We start from the raw sequence: 13,415 nt of genomic DNA on the forward strand, positions 1-13,415 counted from the left end.
ACTGCTTGCCTCACTACTGGTGCCAGCCAATCCTGGCCTGCAGAGTGCTGTTGCCTACTGGGGTCAAGTCTGGCAACTCCTTGCTGCCTCTGAACTGTCTCTCCCACTCCCTGCTGCTCAGTCTGATTCCTCAACATTGCCTTTGATGTTCAGGGTTCCTAGATTGTTATATAGAATCAACTCACTTGTTTTTTGTGTGTGTGTGTCTTATTTGTAAGAGGGACCACAGGAAGTGTCTGACTACACCACCATTTTGGCCCTGCCTGCTGACACAGTTTTTCTTGGACAAGGAAATAACTGAGCTTCTAAGACAGCATTATAAAACCAGCAACTGTCAGCCGTAGCCTCTAATTTGATACAAGACAGAAACTCAGACACAATGCTCTAGACCAGAAGCAAGCTCCCAAGACAAAAGGAGACAAAAAGACCACATAAAGTCACCAAACAATACCACACAAAAAAATGGATATGAGGATCCTAGTTTCTTAAAGTGTATACATAGCAATTTTTTAAATAAGATCGATTCAATTCAACAGAAAAAAACAGGTTCTAGATAAAACTTATTAACTTGCTGGAGCCTCAGGTGGGTTAGTATTAGACCTTTTGACAATACCTGAGCACCAAGCAAAAGTTCCCCAAAGAGGGAAGGACAACACAAATGAAAGCTCATTTTCCCAAAGCAGTCATTGAAATTCCAAATTATTTCTAGTATCTCCAGTTTATAGTGTTTTTTTCTTTCTTTCTTTCTTTTTTAATTTGAGCCCAAACCAGTGCCTCAGTAGCAAGGGGGAAATTCAGGCTCATTTATTTAAGATGTTAAGATCTAAGGTTCAAGTTTTTGGTTCCCTTCCTTTTGAACTTAATTCATTCATCTTTTTAAGCTTAATTCAAGTTTTTGGTTTCCTTCCTTTTTGAACTTAATTCATTTTGTACCTGGTCTCTTACTTTAGACCATAAATGTACTTCTTCTTGTTAGGTGCCCCTGAGTCAATCTCAATTCATAGCAACCCTATGTACAACAGAACTAGTTCCTCCAATTTGAAATAAATAGCTATTGATTTTAATTTTAACATCATGATTCTTATTGAGAAACTGTTTCCTAAAACAGGTACAGAGCTACCACCTCTCCCTGCAAATTTCATAAAACAGGTCAGAATCTTCCACCTACTCCTGCAAATTTGGCAAGACAGAGCACTATTTTCCAGATTTTCTCTGAGTCACCAAAAGAACCCTAACAAGGAATGTCTCAGGAATTGGACAGTGTTTTGCTTGGACCAATGCATACCTTTGTAGCACAAGAGTTTACTTGTGGGTGGAAGGCAGCCTGTCTCATGACAACCTTATCCTGTCATGGGAGTCTTTAATCCTCGTAATGAGTGCCGGCGACCACCCTAATGGCTTTTACTGGTCACCTGTACTGAATTTTGTAGCTTATAGTGACTCGGAGCTCTTTGAAAACAGAATCACCTCTTTAATGTTCCAAACACCCAAATCTGGATGCTAAACTGCAGTGCACCAGAAAAGTTACTAGTTATCACTCTTAACCAAATGATCAAGCAAAAACCTAAGAAAGATTCTCCCTAATCAAACAACCAGTTTTCCAAACAAATCTGCTGAAGAAAACCTGAGAAAATATGCGAAAGAGGACAAAAAGAGTAAACAAAGACTCATTTTCCAAGAGCACTTAGCTCGTTGGTGTCAAAGGAACGTGGAGTGAGAACATGTGGGACCAGAAGATAGCGCCTCTTTTTGCCAGCTTCTGCTCCACAGCCCAGATCCCCTCCAGCTCGACTGAATTCATAGCTTCAGAACTTCCTGCAATGACTACACCATTAACTGTTCTAGGGTAAAAACATCACAAAGTTTAGTAAAGCAAAAAGAAAGGTTTTATTCGGCATATGTTCAAAGAGGCAAAAGTGGGAAACGAACAAGCATGATGCCAGACCCATGTGTGCTGGAGTCCAAGGAATATTACAGAATAGACAAAAGTGGAAAAATGGACAAGCATGCTGTTAGAACCATGTCTGCCCAAGTCTCCTTACTTTGTTCTTCTTCAAAATTACATTAGCTACTTTTGGCCCCTTGCCTTTCCATAAAAAGTTCAGGATTTTTTTTTTCCATTTTTGTAAAAAATTCTGTTTAAATTTTTATAGGAATTGTATTCAATCTATGTATAATTTTCGGTAGTATTGGCCTTTTCACAGTATTAAGTCTTCCAGTCTGTGAGTATGGAATGCCTATTTATTAAGTTCTGATTTAGTCTCTTGCAGGAGTGTTTTATAGTTTTTATTTTATTTTATTTTTTACATCTACAGTTAGGTTTATTCCTAGGTATTTTATTCTTTAGAGTGACACTGTGTTGTTGTTGCTGTTAGGTGCCATTGAGTTAGTTCTGAATCATAGCCATCCCAGGCACAACAGACCAAAACTCTGTCCAGTCCTGCACCATCTTCATAATCTTTGCAATGTTTCAGTCCCTTGTTGGAGCCACTGTATCAATCCATCTCGTTGAAGATCTTCCTCTTTTTCACCGACCCTCTATTTTACCAAGCGTAATGTCCTTCTCCAGGGATTGGTCCTTCTGGATAATGTGTCCAAATTATGAAGAAACCTTCAATGTTGCAACTTGCGGCTTGAATTTTTTCTTCAGTTCTTTCAGCTTGAGGTGTACTGAGTGTGTTCTTCCCTTTTGGTTTTCCAATTCCAGGTCTTTGCATATTTAATTATAATATTTTACTTTGCCTTCTCCAGCAAAGAAATTTTGAAATTTTCTATTCAGCTGTTTTACTTCATCACTTCTTTAGTTTGCTTTAGCTGCTGTATGCACACATACTCTCATATATATAAGTATATACATATATGCACAAATATATACATATATATATACATACACAGCCATAATTTTTGGCTGTTGCAGAAATCCTGGTGGCATGGTGGTTAAGTGCTAAGGCTGCTAACCAAAGGGCCGGCAGTTCGAATCCGCCAGGTGCTCCTCGGAAAGTCTATGGAGCAGTTTCTACTCTGTCCTAAAGGGTTGCTATGAGTCAGGATCGACTCAACGGCACTGGATTTGGTTTTTGGTTGGTTGCTGCAAAATTTTACATGCTGTAGTATACGGGTTTGTGTGTGAGTAACTGACTTGATTTGTAAACTTTCACCTAAAACACAATAAAAATTATTAAAAAAAAATTTTACATAGCATTTACCAAAACATCCGTGTGTGTGTGTGTGTGTGTGTGTGTGTGTGTGTACAGCTTAGTGGCATCATTTACTTTGGTCAAACTGTACATGCTTCACCTACATTCTGTGTTACCTTTCCCAACACTAAAAATAAAAAGTGTAGTATTTAAATAATGATTCCCCTTCCCCCTCCCCACCTCTGGGAACCACCAATGAACATTTGTGTCTGTATATATGCCTATTCTTCTCTTTTTATAAAAGTGAGATCAATCAATATTTTTCCTTTTGTGATTACTTATTTCACTCAGCATAATGTCCTCCAGATTCATCCATGTTGCAAGATGTTTTGCGAGCTCATCGTTCTTCATCACCATGTAATATTTCATTGTATGTATGTACTACATTTTTTAACCATTCATCTGTTGATGACATTAATTTTAATAGTATATTACGTTACTCAGTATATCAAAACCTTCACTATTTCATCATGTAATCAATATGAAATTATTGAGATTTCACTGTGAAAAAAGACGTATACTTCAAAACTGTCAGTCCACGTTAAATAAATTCGCTACCTTTGTGTCACTCAGTATATTAGTTTTAAAACCAAAGGGGTATTGTATAAATTGAAAATCATCTCTAAGTTTATTAATATCAACTAAACATTCCTAAAAATTTGCTTCTAGATTTTATAACCAAAGGAGCCCTGGTGACACAGCGGGTAAGAGCTCAGCTGCTAACCAAAAGTTCAGCAGTTAGAATCCACCAGATGCTCCTTGGAAACCCTATGGGGGCAGTTGTACTCTGTCCTATATGATCTCTGTGAGTCAGAATTGACTAGATGGCAATGGGCCTGGGTTTTTTTTTTTTTTTTTTCATTTTGGGTGACTCTGTAAACTGGTGATGATTCATAGCAAGTGTATCCATGTCACTTTTCATAAAGTCGGCTTCAGAAGCCTGAGCACAGACATTTTCAGTAAGTATCATACAGTGGGAGCCCTGGTGGCACAAGATTAAGAGCTACAGCTGCTAACCAAAAGGTCGCCAGTTTGAATCCACCAGCTGTTCCTTGGAAGCCTTATTGGTCAGTTTTACTCTATCCTACATGGTTACTATGAGTCAGAATCGACTAGACAGCAACGTATTATCTTATAGCAGAATGAAGAGAAAACAGAAGCACCAGTTTCTTGTTTATAAATTCTGAAGGATCTGGATTTTTAATCTAACATAGCTGAAACCCTGTCAATCATAATAAAATCTGTTTTTTCTTGTGTTCTAAGATTGCTCTTTGACAGATATAAAAGATTAAAAATTATCTGCATCGTGAGTTTGATGTTTAGTCTATGAATTGTGAGAGAAATTTTCCAGTAAGCCTTTTTGACCAGATTAAAATGTATAAAGTAAAAATCCATATTTCAGCTACAATCAGTAATTTTAAAAGCTGAAGTTAGCAATGCCTAACTTTCAGGAATCTTATCTGCCTAGCAACTATTGTTTACTACTGGGGATGCTTACTCTGGGGTCAAGATAAAAGGTGAAATGAATGCCCCTTAAAGAAGGAGTCTTCACAAATCTATCTGTGCAAAAGGGCCTTAAGAATTACTCTTTTCATAATAAGGCTGTAGCAACAATGTTTTAAAGAAAAGTCCTTGGCACCATCAGGGCTCACTAAGAAATATTTTACGTCAAACCTGTTCTGTAAAATGTGTATTGTAAACACCTTGTAACTGTGATTATAAATCTTTGTGCCTGTGCAAACTCCTATAACTAATTATTGTAACTAACCTCTGCATCCCCCCATACCCATACATCCAATTTTAGCAAATTCCCTGCTTCATTTAAGCCTCTCTTTTGTGAGATGTTTACACGATCCAATCTCAGGAAACCTATGTCTTAAGATAGTTAGTACCTAGCAAACCTGTTTGCCGTATAATTATGGGAACATTCCTGCCCTCACATTGTCCTGTCATTGATCTGCTGGCCCAGCTGTCAGCATGTATATCCTTTTTTTTTTTTTTTTAAATAATATTTATTGTGCTTTAAGTGAAAGTTTACAAATCAAGTCAGTCTCTCACATATAAACTTATATACACCTTATTACATACTCCCATTTACTCTCCCCCTAATAAGTCAGCCCACTGCTTCCTTCCAGGATCTCCTTTCCTGACAGTTTTGCCAGTTTCTAACCCTCTCTACCCTCCCATCTCTCCTCCAGACAGGAGATGTCAACACAGTCTTAAGTGTCCACCTGATACAAGTAGCTCACTCCTCATCAGCATCTCTCTCCAACCCATTGTCCAGTCCATTCCATGTCTGATGAGTTCTCTTCGGGAATGGTTCCTACCCTGGGCCAACAGAACGTTTGGGGACCATGACCGCCAGGATTCCTCTAGTCTCAGTCAGACCATTAAGTCTGGCCTTTGTATGAGAACTTGGGGTCTGCATCCCACTGTTCTCCTGCTCCCTCAGGGGTTCTCTATTGTGCTCCCTGTCAGGGCAGCCATCGGTTATGGCCAGGCACCATCTGGTTTTTCCGGTCTCAGGATGATGTATGTCTCTGGTTCATGAGTCCCTTTCTGTCTCTTGGGCTCATAGTTACCGTGTGACCTTGGTGTTCTTCATTTTCCTTTGACCCAGATGGGTTGAGACCAATTGATGCATCTTAGATGGCCACTCGTTAGCATTTAGGACCCCAGATGCCACACTTCAAAGTGGGATGCAGAATGTTTTCTTAATAGAATTTATTTTGCCAATTGACTTAGATGTCCCCTGAAGCCAGAGTCCCCAACCCCCCACCCTTGCTCCACTGACCTTCGAAGCATTCAGTTTATTCAGGAAACTTCTTTGCTTTTGATCCAGTCCAGTAAAACTGACCTTCCCTGTATTGAGTATTGTCCTTCCCTTCACCTAAAGTAGTTCTTATCTACTATCTAATGAGTAAATAACCCTCTCCCACCCTCCCTCCCTACCCCGTCTTGTAACCACAAAAGAATGTGTTCTTCTCAGTTTATACTCATTCTCAAGATCTTATAATAGTGGTCTTATACAATATTTGCCCTTTTGCATCTGACTAATTTCACTCAGCATAATGCCTTCCAGGTTCCTCCATGTTATGAAATGTTTCACAGATTCGTCACTGTTCTTTATCGATGCATAGTATTCCATTGTGTGAATATACCATAATTTATTTAACCATTCATCCGTTGACGGACCCCTTGGTTGCTTCCAGCTTTTTGCTATTGTAAACAGAGCTGCAATAAACATGGGTGTGCATACATCTGTTCGTGTAAAGGCTCTTATTTCTCTAGGGTATATTCCGAGGAGTGGGATTTCTGGGTGGTATGATAGTTCTATTTCTAACTTTTTAAGAAAACGCCAGATAGATTTCCAAAGTGGTTGTACCATTTGACATTCCCACCAGCAGTGTATAAGAATTCCAATCTCTCCGCAGCCTCTCCAACACTTATTATTTTGTGTTTTTTGGATTAATGCCAGCCTTGTTGGAGTGAAATGGAATCTCATCGTAGTTTTAATTTGCATTTCTCTAATGGCTAATGATCGAGAGCGTTTTCTCATGTGTCTGTTAGCTGCCTGAATATCTTCTTTAGTGAAGTGCGTGTTCATATCCTTTGCCCACTTTTTGATTGGGTTGTTTGTCTTTTTGTGGTTGATTTTTAACAGAATCATATAGATTTTAGAGATCGGGCGCTGGTTGGAGATGTCATAGCTGAAATTTTTTTCCCAATCTGTAGGTGGTCTTTTCACTCTTTTGGTGAAGTCTTTAGTTGAGCATAGGTGTTTGATTTTTAGGAGCTCCCAGTTATCTGGTTTCTGTACAGCATTTTTAGTAATGTTTTATATTCTGTTTATTCCTTGCATTAGGGCTCCTAAGGTTGTCCCTATTTTTTCTTCCATGATCTTTATCGTTTTAGTCTTTATGTTTAGGTCTTTGATCCACTGGGAGTTAGTTTTTGTGCATGGTGTGAGGTAGGGGTCCTGTTTCATTTTTTTGCAAATGGATATCCAGTTATGCCAGCACCATTTGTTAAAAAGACTATCTTTTCCCCAATTAACGGACACTGGGCCTTTGTCAAATATCAGCTGCTCATATGTGGATGGATTTATATTTGGGTTCTCAATTCTGTTCCATTGGTCTATGTGCCTGTTGTTGTGCCAGTACCAGGCTGTTTTGACTACTGTGGCTGTATAATAGGTTCTAAAACCAGGTAGAGTGAGGCCTCCCACTTTCTTCTTCTTTTTCAGTAATGCTTTACTTATCCGGGGCTTCTTTCCCTCCATATGAAGTTGGTGATTTGTTTCTACATCACGTTAAAAAATGTCGTTGGAATTTGGATTGGAAGTGCATTGTATATATAGATGGTTTTTGGTGGAATAGACATTTCTACTATGTTAAGTCTTCCTATCTATGACCAAGGTATGTTTTTCCACTTATGTAGGTCCCTTTTAGTTTCTTGCACTAGTACTTTGTAGTTTTCTTTGTATAGGTCTTTTACAACTTTGGTAAGATTTATTCCTAATTATTTTATCTTCTTGAGGGCTACTGTGAATGGTATTGATTTGGTGATTTCCTCTTCCATGTTCTTTTTGGTTTTGTGTGTTTATCTTTTATATCTTTTTTTATCTTGTAACCTGAGACTCTGCCGAACTCTTCTATTAGTTTGAGTAGTTTTCTGGAGGATTCCTTACGGTCTTCTGTGCATAAGATCATGTCATCTGCAAATAGAGATAAGTTTACTTCTTCCTTGCCAATCCGTATGCCCTTTATTTCTTCATCTAGCCTAATTGCTCTGGCTAGGGCTTCTAGCACAATGTTGAATAAGAGCAGTGATAAAGGGCATCCTTGTTTGGTTCCCGTTCTCAAGGGAAATGCTTTCAGGCTCTCTCCATGTGGAATGACGTTGGCTGTTGGCTTTGTATAGATGCCCTTTATTATGTAGGGGAATTTTCCTCCAATTCCTATTTTGCTGAGAGTTTTTATCATGAATGGGTGTTGGACTTTGTCAAATCCCTTTTCTGCATCAATTGATAAGATTGTGTCGTTTTTGTCTTTTGTTTTATTTATGTGCTGGATTACATGAATGGTTTTTCTAATATTGAACCAATTCTGCATACCTGTTATTAATCCCACTTGGTCGTGGTGGATTATTTTTTTGATATGTTGTTGAATTCTCTTGGCTAGAATTTTGTTGAGGATTTTTGCATCTATGTTCATGAGGGATATAGGTCTGTAATTGTCTTTTTTTGTGGTGTCTTTACCTGATTTTGGTATCAGGGATATGGTGGCTTCATAGAATGAGTTAGGTAGTATTCCATGATTTTCTATGCTTTGAAATACCTTCGGTAGTAGTGGTGTTAACTCTTCTCTGAAAGTTTGGTAGAACTCTGCAGTGAAGCCGTCTGGGCCAGGGCTTTTTTTTGTTGGGAGTTTTTTGATTACCTTTTCTATCTCTTTTTTTGGTTATGGGTTTATTTAGTTGTTCTACTTCTGTTTGTGTTAGTTTAGGAAGGTAGTGTTTTTCTAGGAATTCATCCTTTTCTTCTAGGTTTGCAAATTTGTTAAAGTACAATTTTTCATAATAATCTGATATGATTCTCTTAATTTCAATTGGGTCTGTTGTGATACGGCCCATCTCATTTCTTATTCGGGTTATTTGTCTCCTTTCCTGTATTTCTTTAGTCAGTCCAGCCAATGGTTTATCAATTTTGTTAATTTTTTCAAAGAACCAGCTTTTGGCTTTGTTAATTCTTTCAATTGTTTTTCTGTTCTCTAATTCATTTAGTTCAGCTCTAATTTTTATTATTTGTTTTCTTCTGGTGCCTGATGGATTCTTTTGTTGCTGGCGTTCTATTTGTTCATGTTGTAGGGACAGTTCTCTGATTTTGGCTTTTCTTCTTTATGTATGTGTGCATTTATCAATATAAATTGATGTCCGAGCACTGCTTTCGCTGTGTTCCAGAGGTTTTGATAAGCAGTATTTTCATTCTCTTTGCATTCTATGAATGTCTTTATTCCCTCCTTAATGTCTTCTATAACCCAGTCTTTTTTCAGCAGGGTATTGTTCAGTTTCCAATTATTTGATTTCTTTTCCCTGATTTTTCTGTTATTGATTTCTACTTTTATGTCCTCGTGGTCTGAGAAGACGCTTTGTAATATTTCGACGTTTTGGATTCTGCAAAGGTTTGTTTTATGACCTAATATGTGATCTATTCTAGAGAATGTTCCATGTGCACTAGAAAAAAAAGTATAGTTTGTAGCTGTTGGATAGTGTTCTGTATAAGTCTATGAGGTCAAGTTGGTTGATTGTAGCAATTAGGTCTTCCGTGTCTCTGTTGAGCTTCTTACTGGAAGTCCTATCCTTCTCTGAAAGTGGTGTGTTGAAGTCTCCTACTATAATTGCGGAGGTTTCTATCTCACTTTTCAGTTCCGTTAACGTTTGTTTTATGTATTTTGCAGCTCTGTCATTGGGTGCATAAATATTTAATATGGTTATATCTTCCTGGTAAATTGTCCCTTTAATCATTATGTATTGTCCTTCTTTATCCTTTGTGGTGGATTTAACTTTAAAGTCTATTTTGTCACAAATTAATATTGCCACTCCTGCTCTTTTTTGCTTATTGTTTGCTTGATATATTTTTTTCCATCCTTTGAGTTTTAGTTTGTTTGTGTCTCTACGTCTAAGGTGTGTCTCTTGTAGGCAGCATATAGGCGGATCATGTTTCTTTATCCAGTCCGAGACTCTCTGTCTCTTTATTGGTGCGTTTAGTCCATTTACATTCAGCGTAATTATAGATAAGTATGAGTTTAGTGCCGTCATTTTGATGTGTTTTTGTGTGTGTTGTTGACAATTTCATTTTTCCACTTACTTTTTTGTGCTGAGATGTTTTTATTTGTAAATTGTGTGTTACTCATTTTCATAGTATTTGACTTTATGTTTGCTGAGTCGCTATGTTTTTCTTGGTTTTTATTTTGAGTTATGGAATTGTTAGACCTCTTTGCCGTTACCTTAATATTTACCCCTATTTTTCTAAGTAAAAACCTAGCTTGTATCATCCTATATCGCCTTGTTTCCCTCTCCATATGGAAGATCTATGGCTCCTGTATTTAGTCCCTCATTTTGATTATTGTGATCTTTTACATAGTGACTTCAATGATTCCGTTTTGAGCATTTTTTCCTTTTTAAAATTAATCTTAATTTGTTTTTGTGATTTCTCTATTCGAGTTGATATCTGGATGTTCTCTTCTTTGACCTTGTGTTGTGTTGGCATCTGATATTATTGATTTTCTGACCAAACAATTTCCTTTAGTAATTCTTGTAGCTTTGGTTTGGTTTTTGCAAATTCTCTAAGCTTGTGTTTATCTGTAAATGTTTTAATTTCACCTTCATATTTGAGAGAGAGTTTTGCTGGATATATGATCCTTGGCTGGCAGTTTTTCTCCTCAATGCTCTAGGTATGTCATCCCATTGCCTTCTTGACTGCATGGTTTCTGCTGAGTAGTCTGAACATATTTGTATCGATTCTCCTTTTTAGGAGACTTTTCTTTTATCCCTGGCTGCTTTTAAAATTTTCTCTTTATCTTTGGTTTTGGAAAGTTTGGTGATAATGTGCCTTGGTGATTTTCCTTTTGGATCAGTCTTAAATGGGGTTCGATGAGCATCTTGGATAGATATCCTTTCATCTTTCATGATGCGAGGGAAGTTTTCTGCCAACAGATCTTCAACTATTCTCTCTGTATTTTCTGTTATCCCTCCCTGTTCTGGAACTCCAATCACATGCAAGTTATTCTTCTTGATAGAGTCTCACATGATCCTCAGGGTTTCTTCTTTTTTTTTTTTTAATTCTTTTATCTAATTTTTCTTCAACTATATTGGTGTCAATTCCCTTATCTTCCAACTCCCCCACTCTGCATTCCAATCCCTTGATTCTGCTCTCCTGACTTCCTATTGAGTTGTCTAATTCTGTAATTTTACTGTTAATCTTTTGGATTTCTGAATGCTGTCTCTCTATGGATTCTTGCAACTTATTAATTTTTCCACTATGTTCTTGAATGATCTTTTTGATTTCTTCAACTGCTTTATCAGTGTGTTCCTTGGCTTTTTCTCTAGATTGCCTTATTTCATTTCTGAGGTCATCCCTGATGTCTTGAAGCATTCTATATATTAGTTTTTTTTATATTCTTCATCTGGCAATTCCAGGATTGTATCTTCATTTGGGAAAGATTTTGATTCTTTAATTTGGGGAGTTGTAGAAGCAATCATGGTCTGCTTCTTTATGTGGTTTGATATCGACTGCTGTCTCTGAACCACGTATAAGATATTGTAATGATTTATTTTATATTTGCTCACTGAGTCTTGTTTTTTTTTTTCTTTCAATATACGCAGATGGGCTACTAGATTGCGCTGTCTTGATTGTTGTAGGCTTTGAATCACTTATGTCCTATTACCAGCTGGTTTGGGCTGTTACCAGATATATAAGCCCAAGAGCCCATTCACTATTCTTGAATAGAATCTGATTTTGTGTCACCAAGTGTGTGGTGTAGACTGTCACCTATTAACTTAGAGGAGTAGTGGGGATAGTTGTTTGCACCTGATTCTAGGAGCAGCAGGGAGTTACATTCCAGGGGGGCAGGATGCTAACAGGCCTCCCCCAAGTGCCAGTGAGGTAGGTGTGTCTCTATTCCTAAAGCACTTTGGTGGGTGGGCTCTGCAGCTGTACCTTAGGCACCCAATGCATGTACCTCTAAAGATTGGTAGGTGTCAGTATCCTCAGACCCCTTTGGCAGGTGGCTAAGGGGTTTGGGTGGAGCTTCAGCCCTCAGTTCCCTGTTGTGGATCAGTGAGGGCTCTAGTCAATAGACAGAGATATCAGACCTGGAAAACTTGTCTTTCCAGTGACCCACTAAAAGAATTACAGTCAGATCTCTATCAGAATTGCCTTTGCATTATAATAGCCACCTTGTTCCCTGTAGGAATGAAAGCCCAAGACTGTGGATCTCCTTTGCTTGGCTGGAGCTGGTTCTGTATTTTTAGTCCAATTTAGGGAAGTCAGGGAAGGATTTTTGGTCCCTGGGTTTTTAGTAGCTGCTTCTCTCAGGCCAGAAGAATGGGTTAGGAAAAGACAAAAGAAGACAACAACCTCAGAGCACTTCACTCCCTGGTCCAGGAAATTCCAATGTTAATGAAGCCACCTGAGGCAGGGAGGGGAGGGATCAGATAGATACAAAAGAGTAGCACCCAGCAATATAGACAAAGTTACTTATCTTGCTTGGTGATAACTCTTTTATCTGAGATTCCCAAGGGGCGTGTAGCCTGTGTGCACTGGCTGGGTTGAGATTGCCCCCGAGGGTCAGAATCCGAGTACCATGCTTGTGCTGTCTCAGAAGCCACAGTCAGCTTCCTCTGCTCCCAGTCCAACGTCCAGCGCCAAGGTTCCCCGGCTGGGACACCACACTCCAGGCTCCAAAACCAGTCGCTGCCTCCCTGTGACTTCTCTTCCTGTCAGCCGTGTCACTGCGCTGCCTGCACGCTCTTGCTGGGCATCCCCCAAGGTCACTTCAGGGGGTTAGGGCTGCGGCCCATGTTTGTGCCATCTCAGGAAGCCGTGCTCAGCTCCTCTGTGCCCAGTCCAAAGCCCGACGCCAAGGTTTTCTGACTGGGACGCTGGCTGCAGGCTCCAAAAACAGTCGCTCCTTCCCCATGGTTGCTCGTTCTTTCGTTAGCTGCGTCATTGTGCAGCCTTCTTGCGCTGGCTGAGTCTCTACCAAGGTTACCCCAGGGGGCTAGGGGTTAGGGCTGTGCCCCGTGCCTGCCCCACCTCAGCAAGCCACGATCAGCCCTGCCACTGGGCACCAGGGAACCTCGAGGGCTCAAGACTGTGGAGCGGGACGCTGGTTCCGGAGGCAGTCGCTGCTTCAGGGCACAGATTTTCTCTCCTCTGTCACTCAGGTCAACTCTTTAGATCTGTGTTTGATGGGTCAGGTTTTGTAGATTGTCATGTATGTGATGAATTCACTTGTTTTTCCAAGTCTTTGCTGCAAGAGGGATCGGAGGTAGCTTCTACCTAGTCAGCCATTTTGGGCCCCGCCTCAGCAAGTATATCCTTTAATCTGATCACTGAGCCCCACTGTGAGAAAGTGTTCCTCCGACTTCTCTGATTGCCTGAAAACCAATCAACATACTATAAGCCCTGTTCTTTGTCTGAACCCTGTGAAATGT

Source organism: Loxodonta africana, chromosome 2, assembly GCF_030014295.1.
Source record: "Loxodonta africana isolate mLoxAfr1 chromosome 2, mLoxAfr1.hap2, whole genome shotgun sequence".
NCBI lineage: Eukaryota > Metazoa > Chordata > Mammalia > Proboscidea > Elephantidae > Loxodonta > Loxodonta africana.